The 26,703-nt window shown below is 36.5% G+C and overlaps 1 protein-coding gene across 6 annotated transcripts in view; it reads right to left on the bottom strand.

Annotated features, from left to right (window-relative positions):
- The window catches only part of PKIB (protein kinase (cAMP-dependent, catalytic) inhibitor beta), a 223,973-nt gene that overhangs the window by 65,783 nt on the left and 131,487 nt on the right, over positions 1 to 26,703 (bottom strand). The window contains exon 1 of one of the 6 annotated variants that reach the window (XM_011944441.1): positions 14,348 to 14,394. The exons of the other annotated variants lie outside the window; for them this stretch is intronic. The gene's annotated coding sequence lies outside the window, so the exon portion shown is untranslated. Of the gene's footprint in view, positions 1 to 14,347; positions 14,395 to 26,703 lie in introns of those variants that run through there. 6 annotated transcript variants of the gene reach the window in all.

Raw genomic sequence — 26,703 nt, 5'->3', positions numbered from 1 at the left:
TGACCTCTAAAAAACCAATTATATGCATAGGACCAGAAAATATCTATGAAAATTTCAAATGCATTTTAACTATTTTTTTTCATTAAAAACCGACTTTACAACCAACTTTCTTTTTTCCTTTCCCTGACATTTGTTTCCTTTCAAAACTAACTCAGTGTGAATTCCTGTGTCATTTTGATCTCATTATTTATTGGACTGAAGGTCTCTCTCCCGAGTCTATTTTGTCCTAACATTGTCATAGCTCTTTCATTCTCATATACCCAAGAAAAAGCACACACAGCAGAGGAATGCATTATGCATTACAAGGATCTTATTCAGAGGAATATTTCTTTGCTAACTATTTAACATGCTGCAGATTTAGATGCTTTTATCTAAATAAGATGCAGATAGTTTTGAATTTTAGACTAAGAAAATAATTTGAAATAAAATTTTGCAATAAATCCATTTTAAAGGGCCCTTTTGAAGAGTGACTCCTAGGCATTATCTGTAAGAACAATCTCTCAAAAGGAAACTGGCCAAATTAAGATTTCATATTTTGCTCAACAATAAAGAGAAAAAGGTTGAAATGTTCATTTCTGGTTTTCCTACTTATGTTTACTAAGCAATGCAGCCTAACCTTATTTCTTTTTGTCATTGCTGTCATTTTGAAAATTTTTTTAACCCAGGTATATGGATCAACAAGAACAAAAAAAAAAGCTTAATTTTTCTAATTCATGATCTTTCTAGAACTAGAGAAGCATTGATAGAAGTTCACTGTATTAGGCTATACAGACTATATACTTCATTGCTGCAAGGAAGACTAACAGCTAAATGTAAACACTGTTGATGTCACTAAATTTGAATTTAAAAATATACTAATATGCTTTTTACAAAGGTTTATTTTTCCCTAAAGGGGTGTTAACTAGGCATACTAAATTCTAAATGTTACAATTATATATTATATATTTGCCTTTAGAAGATGAATTATTTAGATATGCTTCATTTTAAGGCATTACATTAAATTAAATTTAAAGGCAAGAAGGCTATAAACAAAATGAAAATAAACAACAACAACAAAAAATTTGATGAAAATATATTTAATGTCAGACGAGGAACAGTGACTCATATCCGTAATCCCAGCACTTTGGGAGGCCGAGTTAGGAGGATTGCTTGAGTCCAGGAGTTCAAGACCATCCTGGGCAACATAGTGAGACTTTACCTCTAGAAAAAATAGAAAAATTAGCTGGACATGGCGGCATGCACCTGTAGTCCCAGCTATTTGGGAGGATGAAGCAGAAGGATTGCCTGAGCCCACGAGTTTGAGGTTACAGTGAGCTATGATTGCACATCACTGCACTCCAGCCTGGGTGACAGAGAAAAACTGCATTCTAAAATAAATAAATAAATAAATAAATCTAATATTTACATTTAGTATCAAAATTATCTCCTTCCTTTAATCTGAGAATGACTACAAGTCTCATATTTAGGCCAATGACAGTCATAACTAGCTGAATTTATACTTCCTATAACAGTACCTTGCTCATGTCAGGATTTGTCTGGCTCAGAGAAAAATGGCAGCTACAGTGCTGAGTCACTAAAACCAATTCTCAATGAAGCAGCTGCTGCTGAAAGCTGGGCTTCAAACATCAATCAATCTCTGATTGTTGCAGCTAGTCTCTGGATTTTGTCAGTTGTTGGTACTTTCACCACACTGCAGTATTACTGTTGTCAAATCATACTGCACTAGTTGATATAACATCATCTTGTAGAGACCTTCAATATGAGAATATCCACATCATCATGAATATGTAAATAAGCTTTTGAAGGAAGTGGGACAAAGAACATATGTTCTAAATGCTAAAATACTAATTTTCAGTAGAATGATTCCACTCACCTCCACATTTCTCTGAGGCACTGGTCTGAAAAAATCATACTTCAGCCCTAAAGCAAATAAAAATATGATGTTCTGGGTCCCATTGTTTCCCCTGAAAATATATGAAAGTCCTAACCGCCATACATGTGAATGTGATCTTCTTTGGAAATAAGGTCTTGGCAAATGTAACCAAGTTAAGATGACGTCACACTGGAGTAGGGTAGGCCCTTGATCCAATATGACTGGGGTCCTAATAAAAAGAGGGAAGGCAATGTAAGGACAGACACACGGAGAATGTCCTGTGAAGAGAGAGGGGGCACACATCTATCAGCTGAGGGATACCTGGAGCTACCAGAACTGAAAGAGGCAAGAAGGATCCTCCCGTCTAGGCTTCAGAGGGAGCATGGCCCTGGAAACACTTTGAGTTTAGGCTTGTGTCTTCCAGAACTATCAGCAAATAAATTTCCTTTGTTTTAAGCCACCCAGTTTGTGGTACTTTCTTGTGGCAGCTATTTTGGTACATCCACCTGGGGATGATGGTAGACTCTTAGCAGGTCCTGAGGGCACAGGTATAAACTATGTTAATCCAGGAAACATAGTAATTTAACACTCTTCTTTCAGGTTACATTTTCTCAGATTCATCTTTTTTAAATTAGAGCATCTCTAAATGTGTAGCCAATTCCTAAGATAAGCAAAACCGGGATCAGACTAATAGATCTTAGATTAAAGAATACTTTAAAATGGTTTGAAATGAACCAAGTATTCTAGAATAGCTTGTGCTTCCAGTGCTTTTAGGTGTCATCTCATGATCTGTGGGTATTAACAGATATCAAGCTATCACCACAATTACCCATGCCCAGAAGTTTCAATACACTGAAAAGAACCGAGATGTAACAGAATCACCAGAGTCCAATTTCCATGAAGTTTTTCAAGGCAAAGGAAATGAAGACGAAATAATACAATCGGGATAAGGGAAACAACAGAAATAGACCTAAGGAATTGAGTCACTACACTAAACCTACATAATTTATTGCTCAAGCCTCTCTCTTGGAAGGCAGACAAACAGCAGCTAGAATCAGACACCCCTGAGTGTTGCTAGCTCTGCTACTAACTAGCTCTGTGTCTTTGGACAACTTATATACCCTCTCTAAACTTCAGTTTACTCATTAGTAAAGAGACAGTAACAATTTTACCAACCTCATAAAGCAAGCTTTCAGTAGTTGTAGAAATGTTATTACTAGCTTCAATGTTAGCTTAAGTTGCCACTTCACTCATAGAAAAGATATTCCTCTATGCCTCAGCTTTATGTTTTTCAATCAGAAAGAAGCCAGGTACTTTGGAAGGCCAAGGCAGGTGGATCACCCGAGGTCAGGTGTTCGAGACCAGTCTGTCCAACATGGGGAAACGGTGTCTCTACTAAAAATACAAAACAATAAAAATAAAAATAAAAGAATAACTGGGCATGGTGGCACATGTCTCTAATCCCAGCTACTCAAGAGGCTGAGGCAGAAGAATTGCTTGAACCCGGGAGGCGGAGGTTGCAGTAAGCCAAGATTGTGCCACTGTACTCCAGCCTGGGCAACAAGAGCGAAACTCCAAAAATAAAAAATAAAAAAAGGAGACAAGGAAAGAAGAGAAAAGGAAGGAAGGAAGGAAGGAAGGAAGGAAGGAAGGAAGGAAGGAAGGAAGGAAGGAAGGAAGGAAGGAAGGAAAGAAGGAAGATCAACTTCAAAATTGGTGAACTCTAAAAAGTACTCATAGTGCCAATAAAGTTACCGCCATAATCACCTGGACTCAACTGAACAATTTTACTCTTCACTGCAAAAAGTAAAACCTTTGCAAACTTTGTTGCTAAGAATGTCTCTAAAATGTTCCAATTTCTCTCCCCTGTTAGGTAAATACAAGATAATGAAAAAGGAAGTATCCTTTTGGTAACTGAGTCTCTTGCAGTTTTGATGGTCATCATTATGAATATCTAATATTATTAAGATGATCTTTTAAAATTATACTATGAACTAATAAATATATCACAGCCTTTTATAATGTATAAAATATGTTTATAGTGCTGAATCTATCCTCTGATAACATCATCCTATTATTTTGCTTCATTTTGCTTCTTCATCCATATATGAAGTTTCAAGTATCTAAAAAGCCAGCTATCATGCCCTAAGTCTTCACTTCTAGAGCTAAAATAAGTACCAATCATATATAATATTTTTTAAAACTCCCTCAAATTGTTCTAGAACAGTTAAATTTTTTAACCTAAATATAGTTATTGATATTTAAGACTGAAAAATATCATATTGTTGATGTCAGTATATCAGTCTGTCCTGATATCATTGGGTCTACTATATGTTCTTTTCTTAGCCTTGTGTCATCAGCATAGTTGACAGAAATACCTTCTAATATTAAACAGTTTTGTCAAGAAGAGTGATATGAAGAATGTCACTAAAGATTTTCCTGCACCTTGAAATAGGTCCTTTTAAGAAAGAAAGAGAGGGTTCATAAATAGATCTTGGATCTAAAGACTTTTTAAGACGGAAATACTCCTCAAAGTGATCTACAGATTCAAATACAAGCCCCATCAAAATCCAACTTGCTTTTTTACAGAAATTGACATACTGATCCTGAATTGTAATTGGAATTCAAGAAATGCAAAAAAGCCAAAACCCCCTTGAAAAAGAACAAACTTGGGGGACTCACCTTTATTGATTTCAACATTTACTAACAAAGCTACAGTTACTAAGACAGTATGATACTGGCAAAAGATACATAGATCAATGGAATAGAATTGAAAGTCCAGAAGTAAACCCATACGTTTATAGTGAATTGATTTTCAATAAGTGCCAAGGCAATTCAGTGCAAGAAAGCACTGTCTTTTCAAAAAGTTATGCTGAGACAATTGGATATCAGATGCAAAAGAATGAAGTTGGACCTATACCTCACACAATACACAAAAATTAACTAAAAATGAACCACAGATCTAAATGTAAGAGCAAACACTATGTAACTTTTAGAAGAAAACATAGGAGTAAGCCTTTGTGACCTTGGTTTAGGCAATCATTTCTTAAATATGACACCAAAGCACAAGTGATAAAAAAAAATTGATAAATTGAACTTCATCAAAATAAAAAGCCTTTGTGCACCAAATGACAGCATCAAAAGTGAAAAGGCTACCTACAGAATTGGAAAAAAACACTTGCCAATCATATGTCTGACAAGAGACTTGGACCTTAAGTATATATAGAACTACAAGTAAATAATAAAAAGATAAGTAACCCAATTTAGAATATGGGCAGTGAACATAAATAGACATTTCTACAAAGAAGGTATGTAAATGGTCAATAAGCACATTAAATGATACAGAGCATCATTATCCCCTATTAGGGAAGTGCAAGTTAAAACCATGTTGAAATACCACTTTACAATCACTAGGATGACTATAACTAAAAAAAACAATGACAAGTGCTGAGAAGGATACAGAGAAATGGCAGACCTCATTCATTGCTGGCTGGAATGTAAAATGATGCAGTCTCTTTGGAAAATAGTTTAGCATTTCCTCAAACTGTTAAACATAGGGTTACCATATGATCCAGCTGTTCCACTCCTAGATATATAACCATAACCAAGAGTAATGAAAGTATATGTCCACAAAGAACTTCTACAGGAATATTCACAGCAATGTTGCTCATAATAGCCAAAAAGTAGAAAAAACACACAGGCCCATCATCACTGATAAATGCATAAATAAAATGTAGTATATTCTTACGATGTAATATTACTTGGCAATAAAAAGGAATGAAGGATTGATACATGCTACAACATTGATGATCCTTGAAAACATTATGCTAAATGAGAGGAACCACATGTTGTATGATTTGATTTATATAAAATGTCCAAATATCAAATTTACAAAACAAGAAAAATTTGTGGTAGCCTAAGGATGGTGAGGCAGTCCCTAGGCTTTGGGGGAAATAGGGAGTCACAACTAATGTTTATAGGGTTTATCTTTGGGGTGAAGAAAATGACTTAAATGCATTGTGGTGACGTGACAGTGTGTGAATATACTAGAAACTATTTAAATGGGTGGCTTTTATGGTAGCAAATTATGTCAATAAAGTTTTTTTAAGCTAAATAAATTGCCTCAGATGATGTTAGTGCTGAGTGTGAATCTCTGAGGGAGGATTGCAGTGTGCGGTATGCCAATCATGTTTATCCATACAATTTATTCTTGTAGCATTTTGATGAACACATTGATTACAGATGCCAAATTGAGCTTATTTTGTTTTTTCAAATGTAGAAATAGGATGCCAGCTTGTTACATTTAACAAATCATGTATATTTTCTACCTTTTGATTATTCTTCTAAAACACTAAAAATGTCTAAGTATAAATATTTAATCTATAAATGTAAGTGTCTTACACATAAAAGGCTTATTAAATGAGTGGGTCTTGAGATGAATGGTAATATTGATTGTAGAAATATATCAATCACTGGGTTTTCTCTCTTATTTACAATCCTGTTGCAAATATATTTTCTTGAAGAAATCACACATTTCCATATGAGAACATCTTCCTTTGGTTGCTTAATAATAAACATGATCATTTTAGCCTAATCCTTTAGGCTATAGAATTGCAAAGGTGGGGAGAACTGCCTGCTTGTATTCTAATCAAGAATTTGTACTTAATGAAACAGAAACTTTTTACTGTAAGTAACCATGTGCTCATTTAATTCCAAGATATCCATGCCCTGTATACTTTCCAGCGATTACAATTGTAAACATATAGTAAGCCTTCTCAGGCCTGAGGTCCAAGCATGAACATGATTGTATCTGTGGTTTAGTCTGTAAGAGAACAACATATCCCAAGGCTACAGCATGATCAATTTGGAAGGGACCTTAGAGGAGAATATGTTTAACTCTTTCATCTCAGTCCCCTAGTTCCATAGCTGAAATCCTACATGCTTTGGTCTCCGAGTTGCTGAGATGAAGGGTGAAAGTGTAATTAGGTCTCTAGAGATTCAGCCCAGTGTTCCTTCCACCATATCATCTTGTCTTTCAAAACAAAGGGCAACATGGGCTTCTTCACTTTTGACCATATTGTCCACAACAGTGGAAGTGCATATGAGTATGAGAAACCCACCTTAATTGGTGGGGGCTTTTCTCATGTATGTCAGAATCTACCAGGCTCTGCTGTGTTCAGAAAACACCTGCAAATGATTCAGTGCTTAGCCTTCTCATTTATCTAGAAATTTGTTTGACATTTCCAACTCATTTGTAAAGGAAAACTAAAGTAGATAATTAATTTTCATGCTCTTTCAGAATATTTTAATATCATGCTGCACTAGATAAATGTTTCCATTTTTATTTTTCTTTAACCCAGCTCTTTCTATTGTGTACTGTCATTCTCTGTGTCTTTTCACATGAAACCTTCTTGTTTTTTTTCCAATTTTTTCTTTTAATTGTGTTCTCTAAATATAGCATGAGCAGGAACCTCTCAGCTAATAGATTTTCAATTACTTCATTTCTACATTTACAGATTCTCCTCTCGCTACTTCATTAAATCAGTGCTAGTGATACACATAGGCTACTTTACTGAAAAATAGCTCAAGACTGAGAGTTATTAAATTATAGTTTTAACCTGCACTTGTACCCCTGAAATTAAAATAATAGTTAAAAATAAAAATAAATGCTAGTTAAGAAGATGCCTTTCCTTTCAAACAGTGGAACTCTCGCCATGTTTCTCTCTTGCCATTTCACTGTTTGAAAGGAAAATTATATTCCTTTCACAAAGATAAGTTTACTCAGTGCTTTTGTGGGGAAAACAATCAAGTACCTATAGCTAGATCATATAAGAACCAAATGGTCTCACAAAATGATTTCATATTCAGTTTGATTTACCCGTAGATCTATTATGCACAATGTCTTTAAAAGCACAATTAAATTTTGCATAATCTCTAAGGGAAACAGCACAGTAAGGAATGAATCTTTCAGATGTCAACAATTTTGAAAATATCTTTCTAAAGAGTATTCACACATACATAGAACTCTCTATGTAGACATTTAAAAATACATTCAAGTTTATTTTATATGTATATAAAGCCTCATTAACTTGCTACGTCAATTACAGACTAAATAAAATTCTAATGAGAGCTAGAGATCTTTAAACTTTGTCAGAAAAAAATTATTTTAAAGTGTTTAGAAGCATGTAAATAACATGCAAATAGAAATGTCTCTTCATTTTAAAAGTTCATATGACTTCTATTTGGTAAAGTGTAGTTTCATTCCTTATGAAAAGTTGCTTTGATTAATAATATTATATAATTCAAGCTTACTGTTTAATATTATTTTAAAAATGGGTGTTCCAATAGGCTATGATTCTTTTTTGTTCAACCCTATATTCCCAGCAGTATCTAGAGGAGTGCGTGGCAGATGGTAAGTATGTACTCAATAAAAATTTGTCAAAAATGCTTAACAAATGAATAAATGCTACTGTTAACATAAACATTTAACATTACCAAGATTCCTTCTCTTCAGTGATTCCTGGTTCAGATTTAAGAAGAGGATGTAGCAGCCAGTAGTGGTCCTGAGATAGGTCTGCTTTTGCCAACAAACAAGGCTTTCCTCTGTCCTTAATTCAGAAAGACCTCTGCCCAGAAAGGGTCTCCACTAATAAGGAAAAATCAAGTTTAAACTCTAAGTTTATGTTAAACTTCCATGTGATCGGTGCATCACACCATTATGAAAGCAACAATTTCAAGCTTGAAAACAGGAAAAATAAGAGTATAAATGAATAAAGGCAATTGGTTAAATGTTAAATATCAGGGAATTGGATTTATTAACATCTCAAGGGACAGTATTTAAATTATAATCTTAAAGCACTCAGCAAACTAGCCAATACATTTCCTACTCTGCAGTAGAGTAAGATGTAGCCAAAAGTTGTATCATTACTTTTATGAGTTTGTAAATCAAATATGATTCATCACTTAGTAAAGATCACTTAATTATTTTAATTATACAGCAACTAATTTAGTGATCATGTGTGCCTGATGTTGTCAAGGAATAATATACACGACTTGGCCCACACTAGTTCTGCAAATATAAGTTATGTCTAATATTTCCTATTAATTATTCCAGAACCAGCACAAAACCAACCCATTACAAAAACATTTTAGACTCCCAGAAGATTGAAAGTACATAATATTCTAAATTATTTTTAATTAACAAACTAAGGTTCTAGGAAGCCTTTTCTTTGAATTTGCATAAAAGATTAGTAAATTTAATTTTAGTGTATATCCTAATCAGCATGATATAAAGAGCTTAATCCAGTGATTCAGGACAATAGCAGAAAATTAGAATTTGTGTTTATCTTTAAGGCTAGCGTACACACCACACATATCTGACATATGACAAAACCCTTATCTTTACTTGTGTCCCTTAATGGCTCAAGAAAGAGCTACATGATTCCTGCATCTGTGAAGCTGGACTGAAAGAATTTTTATTGGTTTTCATGAGTACATCGAGATATGGCTGAAAGCCAGTGTTTAAATTGGATAGCTTCCATATCTTTCAAACATTAGAAACATACAGCTGAGAAAAGAGCAATAAATATCAACAGAGTTTTCTGGAAACATCAATGTAAGAAAGATTCCAAGCAATTTCTGCTAAACCATGGTGAAAAAGGAAGTAGCATTGTAGATATGCCCAAAACTGGAGACAGTCCCAATACTTCTGCAATCATTCACTCATAAACTTCCCTCAGTATCAAATTCTACATATTTCACTAAAAATGAAAGCCAAGTTAGCTCCAAAATATAATCTACATCAATCACTGACATCAATAAAAAACAACTAACGACGCTAACATAATTGTGATACTAGGTTGGGATAAATAGCTGCATTTTGGGGGTAGGTGATCACCAACACCTATTGCAAGTCAACTGAATAACCACTTTGAAAAAATGTGTACATTTCCAAGCATTTTGGTGATGTTTATGTGAGCCCCTAATGAATATGTAGCCACGAGTAGCAATTTTAGACTCAAGTCCTCCTAGATAAAGGGAAACACCAACAGCAACCTGTTGAAAGCGTTGATCATCATTCATTCATTTAACAAATGTTTATTGAACAACTGGAAGATAGTTGGGGTAAAAAAGCCTTAAAGACTAAATAAGAAGTAGCTATGTGAGATGATAGATATGTTAATCTATTTCACTATTTTAACTGTTTTATTATCTGTATATATTTCATAACATCATGTTACAAACCTCAAACATACACAATAAAATTTATTTTAAAAGAAGACTAAAAGAGAATATATATAAGTAATCAGATACACAATTTACACTTTATAATTCTAAAAGGGAAAAATAAGTCATTAGATAATAATGAGAACTCAAGGAGTATTTAAATCAGATGAGGAAACAGAGACAGCCTCTTTGAGGAGGTGAACAACCTGGAGATGTATGTGGCAAATATAGCTAGTGTGCATAGAGCAAACATACGGATCATTGGTAGTCTTGCCTTTACTGGCTTTTATCTATAAGCCAGTTCTGCTTTGACTCCCTCAATACTACGTCTATAATTTTGGAATTCCCTTGTTTCTCTCATGTTCCACTCCCTGGATGCCTGACACCCCCATCAAACTTCTTGCCCCTTCACTTCTCCCAGCTGGGTTTCTGGCTGAGGAGCTAAAGCTGCAACTCCATGGTCCTGTCTCACTGTGGGTCAGGGGCAGTGACAGCCAGACATGTGGCATGAATGGGGACAAATCTCAGTAGTGATACATCAGTTTGGCTAAAAAGCTTTGCTTGATGTTATGGGAACAATTTCTTAGCACAATAGGCAAATTTAACTTCTCTCAAATTCACATACTATACTTAAAATATACTTAAGTAAAAAATTTTATTTAATTATCCATGAACTGATTATTTTCAGCTGCATAGCAATATGCTTAAAGTCATAGTGTGCAGTTTACCTAAAATAAAAAATGACATTTATGCAATTGTTACTCTTCTCTGAAAGAGGATTTAAACTTTCATGATATGTCTACAATATACTATTCTTTTATGTAACAGACTTATCAGATCTTTTATTTAATGGACACAAAGACATCTGGTCAGATTATACTGGTACATACAATAGTTACATAGTCAGTTGTTTTTATTTATAAATATTTGTAAGTGCTAAGCCTGAAGATTTCCTAGAAAGAAAGAAAAAGAATCTCTTAAGAATATTATATCATATCCAGACAAACAAAACTCACAATACCATAAAAGATAAATTATTATCAAGGGGAGGAAAAAACACAAAAATATAACATGGTTACCGTTGAGTTCAAATTTTACAATTTCAGGCACCTTTTTAAGTTTTTGTTTCAAAGCTCCAGATCTGGACAGAGCATAAATAACTACTTCTTTCTCAGTATTTTATACATAGAAGAATAAGCCTAAAATGACTTTTTTTCCTTATATAGGCTAGTATAATAGTCAGTAATAAGAGATCCTTATACAGGGTATCTAATTTTTTTAAAAGTAAGTTATTTTGATTAGCATTATCAACATTAAGTTTATTCTCTCTAGAAATATATATTTTCCCATAATTCTCATCACTATTAGTTGCTATATATGTGTAATTTTATTTATTTATGTTTGTCTTCTGTACTAGGCTGTTACCTCCATGAAGGCAGTGTCTTCATCTGTCTCGGCTGCTACAACAGAATCCCATAGAGTGGGCAGCTTATAAACAAAAAAAATTTATTTCTCACAGTTCTGGAGGCTGAGAAGTCCAAGGTGGAGGCACCGGCAGATTTAACATCTGGTGAGGGCCTGCTTTCTGGTTCATAAATGGCTACATTCTTGCTGCATCTTCACATTAAGAAAAGAGAGAGAGTTCTCCTGGGTCTCTTTTAAAAAGGCACTAATCCCATTCATGAGGGCTCCACTAGCATGTTCTAGCCACCTAACAAAGGTTCTGTACTTCCTAAAACCATCACCATGATCTTTATGATGTCAACGTATAAACATTTTTTAGTGGAGAGAACACAAATATTCTGTCTATAGCAGTCAGGTGCCATTTCCATTTTTTGTTCCACATTTTTAGGCCCTCAATATGTTTTTATTGAAACAGTAAATTTTTATAATGATAAACAGACTATATGGTACTTATACGTAAGAATTAAAAGTCCCTGGATCTAAATTACTTGGGAGGCTGTGGCAGCAGAATCTCTCAAACCCCCGGGGGCGGAGGTTGCAATGAGCTGAGATCATGTCACTTCACTCCAGCCTGGGCAAAAGAGTGAAATTCTGTCTCAAAAACAAACAAACAAACAAACAAGAAAGTCCCTGAATATTAACTGAAATGCAGGAGAGAAAACAGGAAAGCCAAAAGTAATTTAAGTTTCTAACCATATTAAGAGAATGAACCAAAAAGTGAGCTAATATGATTCATATTTTTCTCTTACAAGAAAAAAATCTGAACTATTAAGATATATTTCTCTTACTAACACTGAAATTGTGAAATAGTATGAAGTTAAAAAATATATAAATCTAGTGTAATATATTCAGACAGATTATGAATAAATCAGTACAGAAAAAATATAACAACTGATGACTGGAAATAAGGTCTACCTCTGTTTTTGAAAGTTGAGGATAGAATACCAAAATGGAGGTTTACATTCTTAAAATCTGCAACCACATAATAATGTTGACCGATATTTGTGGTCCTACTTAGCCTTGGTTAAGAACCCTGAACACAGCGTTCAATAAATGCCCATTACTAAGACAAACAATATTCTAGAGGTAAATGGCAACTTGTGTGAGTTTACCTTTAGCATATAAGATATGGATTCACAGTTAAAGGACTGGAAGAAATGACAGGAAGGACAACTCTCATCTCCACTCAAACTCCTATTTGTTTCCATATTTTTATGTTTAGGAAATGAAGAATTGGCAACAAGGAAAATACACTTTGCATGTATCCTGTACCATGCACGTTACACAAACATGATCTTATTCCAACAGAATGCTCTGAAGTATCTACATTTTCTTTATGAGGAAATCAGCTAACCTCCTAATAAAAATTCAAACCCTGGTCTGACTCCAAACCCTAAATTCTTCATACTTCATCTTATTGACAGAGCAGAACGTAAAGATTAGGGCTTATGAAAGACCAGAAGAGGCAATAGAAAGAATCAGATTGGCTTCAAGCACAAAGATTATCTGGCCTTAAATAAAATACAGGTGCATGTCTTGCTGGCCATAATTGGAGAAGGGGGAAGGCACCCAGTGAAAGAGGGAATTGTTGATTGTCAGAAAGCCCCCTCACCTTTTTTTTTTTTGAGACAGAGTCTCTCTCTGTCACTCAGGCTGGAGTGCAATGGCATGATCTTGGCTCACTGCAACCTCTGCCCCTCAGGTTCAAGCCGTTCTCCTGCCTCAGCCTCCCGAGTAGTTGGGACTACAGTGCATCACCGTGCCCAGCTAATTTTTGTACTTTTAGTAGAGACAGGTTTTCACCATGTTGGCCAGGCTGGTCTGGAACTCCTGACCTCAACCTCCCAAATTGCTGGGATTACCGGTGGGAGCCACTGCACCTGGCCAGGAATCCCCTTAACTCCAATTTTTTTTTCAAATAATCCCTTCAAGTTACATTAAAGAGAATCCACTGAGTTTAATAGAGAGAATAAAGTGCATGTTCCGGAGTCAAATTCCCCCCACCCCATCACCGCCCTACCAGGTTTGAATGCTAAACCATCAGAAAACCTGCTCTAGAGGTTCTTCATAAAAATCTCTCTCACAGCTGTAGCTTGGCACCTGCAATCCTGTCAGAGCAATTTATGTCTTTCCCCTTGGCCACCAGAACACATGCAAAAGAGAAGAACAACCCAACACACACCATTATTCCACATAAGCAAATCACAAGAGCTTGGCTGGAGATGCTAGTCACCTGGAAAAACAATCCAGGAAGCCCTTTCACCTTGCTTGGTGATGACTAATCAGATGTTCACCCACGAATGTGTTCCTTTCACTCAGCCAAGAGATCACTCTAGTCATGTATCAACCTCATTATTTTCTTTTTAGTACATTTTAAACATTTTAAATAATAGACTGAGAAAGCTCACCTATCCAGGGACCAGTTTTCTGGAACTTTCCAATTCTAGAATTCTTCCTGAGTAGCCAAACAAAACCAAACTCCAAACCTGTTAGCAGAATTAGCCCCTGCACAGGCAGCAATAAATGAGTACAACTGAAAAGGGTCCTGGACCCAAAGATCAGGACAACCCCACTGTGTTATGGATGTGTCAATTCAAAGACATTAATAACAATAGACCACAGGCAATTTTCTGAAGAGTGAAAAAAAATCTGTTGAGAAAAGGCTACTTCAATTAAACCTTTTTGGGGGGCGGGGAAGCAGGAGAAGAGCCAAATCATACTACTAAGGAGCATTTTGTGGCTGCAATATTTTATTCTATATTTTAAAGAAAAAGAAACTGTTACCTACAACTTCTTCAAGAAACCAAGTTCTGGAGCCTGTGCATGTAATTAGCTTCAATCTTTGTGGACACAGCACCTACATCTGCCTGTATATGGGATGACTCTGAGTCATCCAGAGCAAAGTTAAACTACTGTTTAATTAGGCCATAGGCCCCAGCTGTTCAATCAAACCTTAATCTAGGTGGTGTGGTAAAGGAATTTTGCAGATACATGTAACATCTATAATCAGTTGATTTAAGTAAAGGAGATTATCCTCAATAATCTGGGTAGGTTTTGCTCAGTCATCAAAAGAACAGATGAGTGCTTTCCCTGACGAAGAAGACATTCTACCTGTAGACTATGCAGCTTCAGTTTCCTCCAGGGAATTCCCAGCTTGCAGATTGCCCTAAAGATTTTGGACTTGCCCAGCCAGCCTCCATAATCACACAAATCAATTAGTTTCAATAAATTTCTCTCTCTCTCTCCACACACACACACACACACACACACAAACCAACATATATGCACACAACATATGTGTGTGTGTGTGTGTATGTACATTCTCCATAAGTTGCACCTGAAGTTATATCAGAGCAATTTCTGTTTTTCTGGTGGAGCCATAACTGACTGATACAGATTTTTGTAGTAAGAGTAGTTCCATAGGAACAGAATTTTAAGGATAAACTATATGAATTGGTTTGGTTCTGCTATTCCTGGAATGTGTTCTCTAATGTGATTAAATTTAAAGGTATTAAAGACAATTTTCAGTTGTGAAGAGGGTACTGGTAGTCTGTGGCATGATGTGGCAATAGAGAAATACAAATATCATGACTGAATACTCATAATGAAGTATTTGTAAAAGGCAAAGTTTTAGGTGACCATATGTTTTGTACCTTAGAACATTTTAGCCAGACTAAAGAGTATGATGAAATTGGCAGGCTGCTGACAACTGTGCTATGGAAAATGGAAAGAAAAAGATTAACTCAGGGCTTGAGATTTCTTGTTCAAGCGCTGCATAAATAACCTGAATACTTCTATGTCTGCCCAAAAACAAATCCTTGTCTCCTATAGCCATAGGGCTAAGATTTCAAAAGCAGACTCACACTGTGGGTTGCTGAATTACAACACAAAATGAATTTCTCCTGTTAAAGTAGGAGAATTGATTGAGAACAAGTGGGATCTTGAAAATTAGAATGGGGACATATGGGAAATCCCACTCAAACTTGTGACATCAAACCTCTAAATTCTGATGAGTTTCTTTGCCAACAGAAAAATCTTTCCACCTCTGTCTGAGGTTAACTCTGTGTTGCCTAAAGAACCAGTAATGGCTGCTCCTAAGGTAGGTGTCTTGCAAGACCCTGTTGATTCTCCTCAGAATTTATCCCTGATACCCCTCTTTGCTTCTAGATTTTTAACTAGGCTCAAGTCCCAACAGGCCCCAAAGATTAAGGTACAAAGTGTGGTCCACAAGGAAATGTGCTACATACCAAAAAAGTTGCATGAGTTTTCCAATTTATACAATCTGGGGATTATGTAAATGAATATTAAGTATGTGGGATAATTGTGGAAGAAACATAATGTTGAATCACATAAATCATGTCCTTTCAAGTGCATTCCTAGGGGGATTTTAGGGATTAGTGCCACCATCAAGGACTTGAAGGATACAGGGGTAATGATTACCACCACCTCTTGTTTAACTTGTCTGTTTGGCCTGTGTAGGGCCTTCCACCATAGTAAAATTCCCATAAACTTGCATCAGGATGAATTTATTGATATCATCCCACTAAGCAGAGATTCTGGATTCAATATTTTAGCTCAAAGGGTTAGAAAAGGCTCTAACAGTTTGGTTTGTTGGCTGAAACATGGACTACAAGGTGGTCTACCTTAAATGAAATCAAATGCCAGAACTAACTGCCTTGCTACACTGAAGAGGAAGATATCCAAAGGCTAGAGAGGGAGGTCAAAATATTAGAATAAATTTATCATGTAAGACATGCTCCTGAGGACACACATTCCATCATGATGGTGAGAAATAAATTTGTGAGGGGAGCCCCAGCATCCTTAAAGAGCTCTGCGATCCTTCTTCTTACAGGTCAGACACTACCGTGGGAATTGCTGCCACTGAACTGGGTGGCATACCTAAATGCAATAAGGATAATTGGCTCCCAGGGTGACAGAGGCCGTATGGCAGGCTTAATCATCAAAGACAAGGTTGATGTGGTTACACAGTGAACAGCAAAGTCAATGCAGTAAACAGAATAGTCTAACTTGTGGAGACCTGTGGAATTGGCTAGTTGATCATGGTGTTTCTAGAAAAGAAATAGGTAATCTACTAAATTCTTAATCTGTATATAAACAAGAGTTAAAAAAACTATTGAACTATGGAGTGAGGCAAAGTAGAAATCACCAGAACTGTCTCCACTTAGAAAAACAGTAAATCAGAAGCAAATCTGTATTCCTAGAGGGACTGCAGAGCTTAATGCCCCATTGAGGACTTGAAGGATGCAGGGGTGATGATTCCCCTCACATCTCATTTACTCATCTACTTGGCGTGGGTAGGACCTGCCACCTCAATGAAATTCCCAGGGATCTAGTCATATGGGGTATGTTAGACATATCCCTTCTAAAGTAAAGATTAAGTTGTTGCATTTGGCTCCTCATGCAACCAAAAATGAAACACAATGCCAAGTGGGTGGGCCTCTTTGGATTTTAGAAGCAACTTATTCTTTATTTGGGTGTACTACTCTGACTGATTTATTGAGTGACCCAAAATCTGCTAGTTTTGGGTGATTCCCCAAATAAGAGAAGGCTCTATAACAAGTCCAAGCTGCCATGTAAGCTGCTTTGTCATTTGGAACATATCATTAATCAGATCTGATGATTGTGCTTGAAGTGCCAGTAGCAGATAGAGATGTTGATCGGAGCCTTTGCCAGGTCCCTGAAGGTGAATCACAGTGCACACTCTGAGGCTTTGTTCCAAACCCTTGCCATCTTCTGAAGACGGCTACTTTCCTTTTGAGAAACAGCTTTTTGTCTGCTACTGGGTCTATACAGAAACTGAACACCTCACCACGGGCCACCAAGTTACTATGAAATTTAAGCTACCCATCATTCAAAGGTTGTTGTCTTACCCACCAAGACTTTTAATGTTGGGCATGTACAGCCATACTCCAATATCAAATGGAAGTGGTATATATATGATTGGCCTGAAATAGGCTCAAGCAATTTACATAAGGAAGTGACCCAAATGCCCATGGTCCCCACTCCTGCCATTACCTTCTCTCTACCAGTCAACACCTATGGTCTCCTGAGGAGTTCCCTGCAATCAATTGACTGAGGAAACAAGATTTCAGAATGGTTTACAGATGGTATTGCATGACATGCCAATACCACCTGAATGTAAAGAGAGATTGCACTAGAGCCCCTTTCTCACATATATCTGAAGGACAGTGCTAAAGAGAAGTCTTCCTAGCAGACACAACTTTGAGCAGTAAAACTGGGTGTTCATTTTACTTGAAAGGAGAAATGGCCAGAGGTATAAGACTATATTGACTCATGGGCTGTGGTCAACAGTTTGGAGATGGGCATCAAGTTAAAAGGAACATGATTGAAAAATTGGTGACAAAGATAGCTGAGAAGAGGTATGCAGATAGATATCTCTAAATGGACATAGAACATAACATTCATGTCCCATGTAAATGCTCACCAAAAGATGACCTCAGAAGAGGAGAATTTTAATAATCAAGTGGGTAGAATGACCCATTCTGTGGATACTGTGCTTCTTTCCCCAGCCACTGCTGTCTTTGACCAGTGGGTTTGTGAAGGGTGGCCATGGGGAGGGATGAAGTTTACGCATGGGCTCAGTAAAACGAACTTCCACTCAACAGGGAAATTGGAGATGGGCCAACCTGACTTCAGCCACTGCTGAGTGCCCAATCTGTCAGCAGCAGAGACCAACACTGAGCCTCCAGTATGGTATCATTCCCTGGGTGATTAACCAAGCTGCCTGGTGACAGCTTGATTATATGAGACTGCTTCTATCTTGGAAAAGTGCTGCTTTGTTATTACTGGAATTATACACTTACTGTGGATATAAATTTACTCTCCCTCATGTAAAGTTTCTGTTGTAACTACCTCCATGAATTTACATAATACTTAATCCATGCTTATGGTAATCCACACAGCATGCCTTCTGATCAAGGAGCTTACTTCACAGCAAATGAAGTATAGAAACTCTCATTCACTGATCTTACCATGTTCTCCATCATCCTGAGTTAGATGGCATAATAGAAAACAGTGGAATGGCCTTTGAAGACTCAATCATAGTGCCAAGTAGGTGGCAGTATTTTGCTGGGCTCTGGAAATATCCTCTAGGCGGCTGTACATGTTCTAAATCTAAAAGTGATGTAAATGACGAGTTAATGGGTACAGCACACCAACATGGCACATGTATACATATGTAACAAACCTGCATGTTGTGCACATGTACCCTAGAACTTAAAGCATAATAAAAAAAATCTAAAAATGTATATGCTCAATATGTGGTGCTTGATCTCCTGTTGCCAGGATTTGTGAATCCAACAATCAAGGGGTGGAAACGAGAGTGACATCAATAACTATTACACTTAGCAACCCACTAGAGAAAAATTGCTTCATGTCCCCACAACCTTACCCTTTGCTGGTGGAGAGGTCTTAGTTTCAAAGGGAGGTGTGCTTCCACTAGGAGACAAAAGGATTCCACTGAACTGGGAATTAAGGCTGCCGCCAGTCACTCTGAGCTCCCCAGACCTCTGAATCAACAGGCAAAGAAAGAAATTACTATGTTGGTTGGAGTGGTGAATCCTGATTACCAAGGGGAAATTGGGCTATACCACGCAATGGAGGTAAGGATGAGCATGTCTGAAACACAGGAGATCCCTTAGGGCATCTCTTATTACTACCACATTCTGCGAAGAAAACCAATAGAAAATCACAAAATTTCAATTCAGGCAGGACTGCTAATGGCCCAGCCTCTTCAGGAATAAAGGTTTGGGTCATCCTGCCAGGCTAAGAACCATAACCAGCTGAGGTGCCTGCTTAAGAGCAGAGAATTATGAAATGGGTAATGGAAGAAGGGAATCATAAATACCAGCATTGACCATTTATGACATGGCCAGTTGTAGAAGCAAGGACTATAATTTTTAAGTATCCCTTATTTTTTTAGAAATGTGTGTGCACATGTATTTAAGATTTTTGCTTTCTTTCCCTCTTTTAAGTCATTATGATCTAACATAAAATATATTAATAATAGCTAACTTTACATTACAGTGTTTAAGTTACAGAATGTCAAGGAGAAAGTGAATGACATTGAATCCTCTTGTAGGGAAAGGGTTACCATGTTTTGGGTTGGAAAACATGCTTCAGGATAGCTGTATCGCGTTAGGTGGAAGAGTAACTTTGCTATGTTCTTTATTTTGAGGTTAAATACGGTTTCAGGAAATGTGCCTGAGTCTAAAGCTGACAAAGTATGGACTGTGATTTGGTGATCATCTTCATGCGTCAACCTGACTAGGCTGTAGTCCCCACTTAATCAATCAGACACTCATCTAGGTGTTTCTGTGAAAGAATTTTATAAATGTGACTAATATCTGCAATCAATTGACTTTAAGTGAGGAAGATTATCCTCAATATCTTAGTGGTCCAGATTCAATCATCTGAAAGGGCCTAAGAGCAGAACTGAGGTTTTCCTGAGGAAAAATAAATTCTACCTGTGGACGGAAGCTTAAACTCTTGCCCCAGAGTTTCCACCCTACCCTTCTGCCAGTGTATAGATTCCTTAAGCCCATTCCTTGCAATGAGTGTCTTAATGTATATCTCCTACTGTTTCTGTTTCTCTGTTTCTCATCTGTTTCTCTGGTGGAAGCCTGACGGATACAATTGCATATAGCTAGTGAGGGCATGTAAAAGTGGAACATACCAAAATGACTTCCAGTAAGAAAAATTCCATTAAAAAAAAGAAAGCTTTGTCATTCATCCTGATTCCCAAGGGTGTACTAGAAATACAGTATTTCTATGAAGAAGGCATAAATTGAGATACAAAACTAAAACCCAGCATAATAAACTACTTGCCCCAAAGTCACACAGGTGAGAATTTGAAGCTAGGTTTTATGGCAGAAACATTTATTTTATTTTAATTGCATAAATTAACTTCTATTTAATAAATGAATGCATTGTTTCTCTAGACAAGATTCACCATTGTAAAGAAAACCGAATAAAAAGAAACATTGATTTTTTTCCTCTATAGAAAATAGTACTCAGAAAAACAATGATAGCACTTTGAAACTTCATAGTAACTTAGATTTTTAAAAAGTGGACATCAACTAGAGATTTAATTTCAAAATGTAAAGCATGAGAATGCTTGGATTTTGTTTTGAGGGTTTCGTTTTTCTTTGATTACAAATATATGGGTACACATAAAGTCTAAGATCAATAATAGAAGGTTGTTAAATGCTAAGACTCAAGCAAAAGAGTCAATGTTCAATTTTTTCTTAGTTCTTAGAAGTGAAGTCCCTGGTTTGACGTAGGGCATTCCCAAATAATGTAACCGGGGCTGATATTCCCCCAAATAATGATTGTCATGGAAAAAGCCAGTTAACACTCATATTATTGTAAGGAAATTAATTTCAGCAACTTCCACATAGTTTTCTCTTCTATTACAAGCAAGCTTCAGTCAAAAACAAAGACCTACTTCCTAATTCTTTCATTTTATACTTTCTTCTTAGATAGACAACCTCTTCCTAAGGATAAATCTAAGCAGAGTAAGGAATAATAACCCCTCCATATTGCATGCTTCACTTCACCTAGGCCCTATGTGAGCAGTTTCAACTGCAGGAAGTTAAGTCTCATCTGAAGGTCACTACAGCCTTTGCAAAAAAAAAAAAAAAAAGGCAAGACTGATTGTATCAAAGTTGCTTTTTAATCTCCTCATCAGTAATAAAGTAAAGCACAATTTTGTAATTAACACACTTGAGTTTTTCAGTTTTCAAAAGGTGACAGTCACCTGAGTCTTTAAAGACCTTCCTGGCTTCCAGCTCCAGTATCCTTCCAATCCATATAACCCCCAAAGCTGAGGATATCACAAGTATCCTTTAACCTGTGGCCCCACATAACAGAGTCTCTGCTTTAATGCCCTATGTAGTTCACTACTCCCTCCAAGATTGGCCTCTGTGCTAGTCTATCCAGGTTTCCCAGGGCTGTATTTCAGGCCCCAGCCTCAGCCCCAATCCATGGGACCCATAGTCTGTGAACATATCTATCTGTTTATCTGCCTGGATATTGTCTGCTTCCAGACTCTGTGTCACCACAGCCCACCAACCTGCTGGGACACCATCTGCTGCACCTTGCTGGTCCTAGTGGACTCCGGCCCCCTATCTGCCAGGACCGCCTCCTGTTGACATCATTATTCTCTCCAGATAATGAGCCTACTAGCTCGCCTGGACTGTCTCCCATCAGCGGAAACAAGTTCCAATTCCAATGACCTCTTTCACACTGGAGACCATGCCCTGTCATTAAAAAACAAACTAACCCTATCCTCTACCACCAATTATTATACTGACAATGTTACACTACTCTTTGTCCTATAAAATATTCCAACTTAGCAGGTTTCAAGCATAATTAAAACAGATTGTGGATTATTTAAGAAAGAGTATGTGTGTATGATAACTCTAAAAGATAGAAGTCATGTAAACAACCTGTACTAAAGAAAAGTGATCAACAGCAGAATATTTTCACTGGCAATATAGAACTGAAAAGCAATAATCAAATTCGGCTTTCCAAACAGTCTGCCATCTAATAACACAGTTATAAAGACAAAAGTTGAAAAATAAAATAAATGACATTAACCCTTTAGGAGGTAAACAAAATATGTACCTAATGCAGAAACAAGTCCCAAACCCAGTTATAGGAACTGTCAAATCCATACAACTCTAAGATACATGAATATTTTGCTTAGTTTTTAAAGCAGTCCTTTATTTCTGCAAATATGCCTTGATTTAAAACAAATGACAAAAAAACATCAGTGTTAGCTGTATAATCATTAATCCTCCACATAGAAACAATGTTTTCACCAGTCTAATAATTTCAAGATGTACTGAAAGCAAAAGCAAGAAACACTTAAAATAATACAATTCTCAAACTCAAAGTACTGTTTGTAGACATCAGATCTGATGAGGTCACATCACATTAAAATGTTATTAAACAATTAGCTGTACAGGCAATATTCCAAGTACTTTACAAATATCAACTGCTTTAATCTTCTTAATAACTCTGGGGGAGAGGCACTAATACTAATACCATTTACAAATGGAAACACAGAGACAGAGAGATTAAGTAATTTACCAGCAGTCACACAGCTAATAAAAAATGACAAAAGTAAGACTCAAATTCAGCAATCAATGGTTTGATCCCCTGCACTTTGCAGCATCTCTGAATGACTTATGAGGCTCCTGCAGCCAGAAAGGGGCAAAACAAGGTATGGAAGAGAGATTTGCATTGTCTCGTGCACTTTCCATAAAATTTTCTGGTCAGTTCAAACGTTCACCTAGTGTTAAAAAGACTAAGAAATTCTATGTGGTGGGCTAGTCAATTGTCACAAGCAAAAGCAGCAAAAGAAATATAAAGTATTCCTGAAATCACAACTTTATGTGATATGATTAAACTATGATATACATTTAAATACCGACAACAGAATTCACAAACTAACACACAGAATAATTTTAAGTGAATTGGCTCATTTTGAGTTAACCCCTTGCAGTCAGTTCACATGATATGAAAAAACAATATAACCACAACCCAAATTAAACCAAAGAAGAGCTTTCACTGATATAAAGCATTGTTTTTTATTAAGCCGCACTACAGCAACCATACCCATACAAACAGAACTGACGTATACTAAAGACTTTAAACAATAATTAGCAATGAAAACATTCATGATGTCTTCCAGCAATTTAAAGACACAACTTCTAAGACAAACAAACAATAATAATCAGTGCATGTGCACCTTTTAAATAGTGATTTCATCTTTATGAAAGTTATAACCTCAACCTTTTGATGTGTTTTTAAAAAAGCATACATTTATATTTTGATTTTTTAAATGACTATAGTTAAAATTTCTATGCTATTTACAAGGTAGGATAATAGTTTGACATTCAGTTAATAAAAAATACTATGTGTTCTCAAGCATCTGTAAATTAGAATATTATAGGCTGAACATATTTGTAGAGAATTCAAATTACCATTATTTTATTAAGAACATTAGGTGAAACTTGAAACTTAACATATGATAGATCTTTACTTGTAATGTATCACTTAATTTATAATGAGTATTTTAGCAATTACATTTTTATTTCCAGCAGGTAGTCAAGAATACTGATTTTAGTGACATTGGTGGTAGAGTGGTGATCATAGCTGCCTTCTAAGAATGCTGATTTTATTTATCTTATAAATGTGTAAAACATTTTGGAGAAACAACAATAAATTTGAGGTGAGTAAAACTTACTAGTTAACACCAGGTTACATAGCTGGTTAATGGCAGTCCTTGAAATATCCAGCTCAAATATCAAAATCAAACAATTGAATGGGGAAGAAATAGAAAGCTTTCTACTCCTTTGTTCTGTTTGTTATGCTGCTTCTTATGTTTAGAAAACACGTAGAGAACTAAGATAATGCATTCTTAGAGCTGCCCCATTAGAAAAATGAAAAAGCTTTGCCTTGCCTTCAAAATGGCTGGTAACAGTATAGCTTTAATTTATTCATTTTTCCTTATGCTTGCTCTCTCCCCTACCAGGTATACCTAAACACTGCCTCTTTTTAAAAAAAATTAAAAATCTGCAATCCTTTTAATCCTAGGAGCTATACTAGTTTAGAAGTTTAAAATAAAGATGTAATAAGGAATTTGGTGTCCTAACACCGTGAATCATAGTGATACAATAGCAATATAACCTTTACTATGAAGAATACCTGAGACCAAGCCTAGGTGAAGGAAATTACAGGTCTGTATTGAACATGCAAGTTTCAAGCTATGGTTTAATTAGTGAGTCAATTTTCTGTCTCCAGTACATTGGCACACCCAAACCTTAAAGATATGTCACACTCATTCGCTAGCCGGAAATCAAGACAACTGTAGGACAAAACTAAGCTGACAGTAACTAGAAAAGAGATGATGTCTGATTACCACTGACACTTGATTTTCCAGACCAGATTTTCCTACCTAAGGGGACAAATGGGACAGAGTGAGAAGAGGGAGCAAATAGCTTTACCTGGTATGTGAGATAGCAAGCACAAGGAAACAATGATAGATTAAAAGTATACTCTTGGCCTGGCACGGTGGCTCGCGCCTGTAATCCCGGCACTTTGGGAGGCAGAGGAGGGCGGATCACAAGATCAGAAGATCGAGACCATCCTGGCTAACATGGTGAAACCCCGTCTCTATTGAAAATACAAAAAAAATTAGCCAGGCGTGGTGGCGGGCGCATGTAGTCCCAACTACTTGGGAGGCTGAGGCAGGAAAATAGGGAGAACCCGGGAGGTGGAGCTTGCCGTGAGCCGAGATCATGCCACTGCACTCCAGCCTGGGCAACAAGCGAGACTCTGTCTCAAAAAAACAAAAAACAAAAAACAAAAAACCCTATACTCTTACCAGCCATTGTGAAAGCAAGGTATCAGACTTCATTTTTCTAACGAGGTGGCTCTAAGAATGCATTATCTTAGCTCTCTGTGTGTTTTCTAAACACCAGAATAACAAACAATGAACTGGAAAAGCTTTCTATCTCTTGCCCCATGCAATATTTTGATTTTGAGATTTGGGCTGGATATTTCAAGGACGGTCATTAACTAGCTATGTAACCCAGGGTTAAAATAACAACTTTAGACAAAATAAATTTAACAGTTTATTTAAGCAAATAATGAATAATGAATCAGACAGCACTCAAAACGGAAAGAGGTTCACAGAGTTCTGCTCTAGCAGCCTAAGCAGTGGGCTTTTACAATCTGAACATGGAAATAAAGTAAAAAATTACTTGATTGACTATAGTTATGCATTTCCATTATTTGTGTATGGTTCAATGGGAGGTCTCTTGTTATATAACCAATCAGCTTTCTGGGTGTCTGTGATTGGCTGAAGCTCAATTCAAAATACATCAGTAACAGCCAGGTGGCTCAGACCTCTAATCCCAGCACTTTGGGAGGCTGAGGTGGACGGATCATCTGAGGTCAGGAGTCTGAGACCAGCCTGGCCAACATGGTGAAACTCGGTGTCTACTAAAAATAAAAAAGTAGCCGGGTGTGATGGCATGGGCCTGTAGTCCCAGCTACTCGGGAGGCTGAGGTAGGAGAATCACTTGAACCCAGGAGGTGGAGGTTACAGTGAGCTGAGATGGTGCCATTGCACTCTACCCTGGGCGACAGAGTGAGACTCCATCTCAAAAAAATATATACACACACACACACACACACACACACACACACACATATTAATCAGTGACAGGGAATGCCTCGAAGTTGACTTTTGGTGTGGCTTGTATAAGCGCTCTGGAAACAGAAACAACCCTAGATGAGTGGCCTGCTGATTATTTGGCTTTAATACCAGAAAGTCACATCACCTCTCATAGCTTTGTTTTCTCCATACGCAGTCTGATCCTTCACTGTGGTTTGCCCGGGAAACCATATTTTCCTGACTTCCCATCCATTTTAGCTTTTGCCATTTTCAAAAGCTCCCACTGTGGTAATATATAAAGCCATAAATTAGAATGATGTTTTCTTCTAACTTTTCTGGCAATAACGTTCTGCTATCCACGGGCCCAATTTAGGAGTAAGGAAGGCCACTAGATGTGAATAGCAAATGAAGTGTTTCATTTACCAAGTGAAATATAAATTTCACAGGGAGAACAGAGCTAGAACTATATATATCTGTATATATTTCAAAAACAATGTTTTGAAAAGAAGTGTGATATTATTTTTGTAAGTTAAAAAACACAAATCAAGACTAAATATTGGAATGGTTGTATAAATAGATGAGTGAAAATATAAAATAGACTGAAACAATGCACACTAATTCATAGGAGTTTCTGAGAGGAGACTTAACTGTTGCATTTTATTTCTTTATAAAGGAGGCTTTAAGCAGACATTATAAAATAAAATGAGTCAATTCTGGGAGGTAGGAAATTGATTTTATTCTTTGTTCTTTTCTTCATTATTTAAATGTCTCATTATTTGAATTCATATTCACATAATATGAATTACATGAACAAAAAACACAACACAGACTATGAAAACAAAGAGAAGGTGAAACTAATCAAAGATAGGCCTAGAAAAGTGAGCCCAGAGTATTGAAATATTTATTTATT

Source organism: Colobus angolensis, unplaced genomic scaffold (assembly GCF_000951035.1).
Source record: "Colobus angolensis palliatus isolate OR3802 unplaced genomic scaffold, Cang.pa_1.0 Scaffold231, whole genome shotgun sequence".
In the NCBI taxonomy this organism is placed as follows: Eukaryota; Metazoa; Chordata; class Mammalia; order Primates; family Cercopithecidae; genus Colobus; species Colobus angolensis.
The sequence above is the reverse complement of the archived record's forward strand: the minus strand, read 5'-3'. Positions and strand labels throughout refer to the sequence as shown.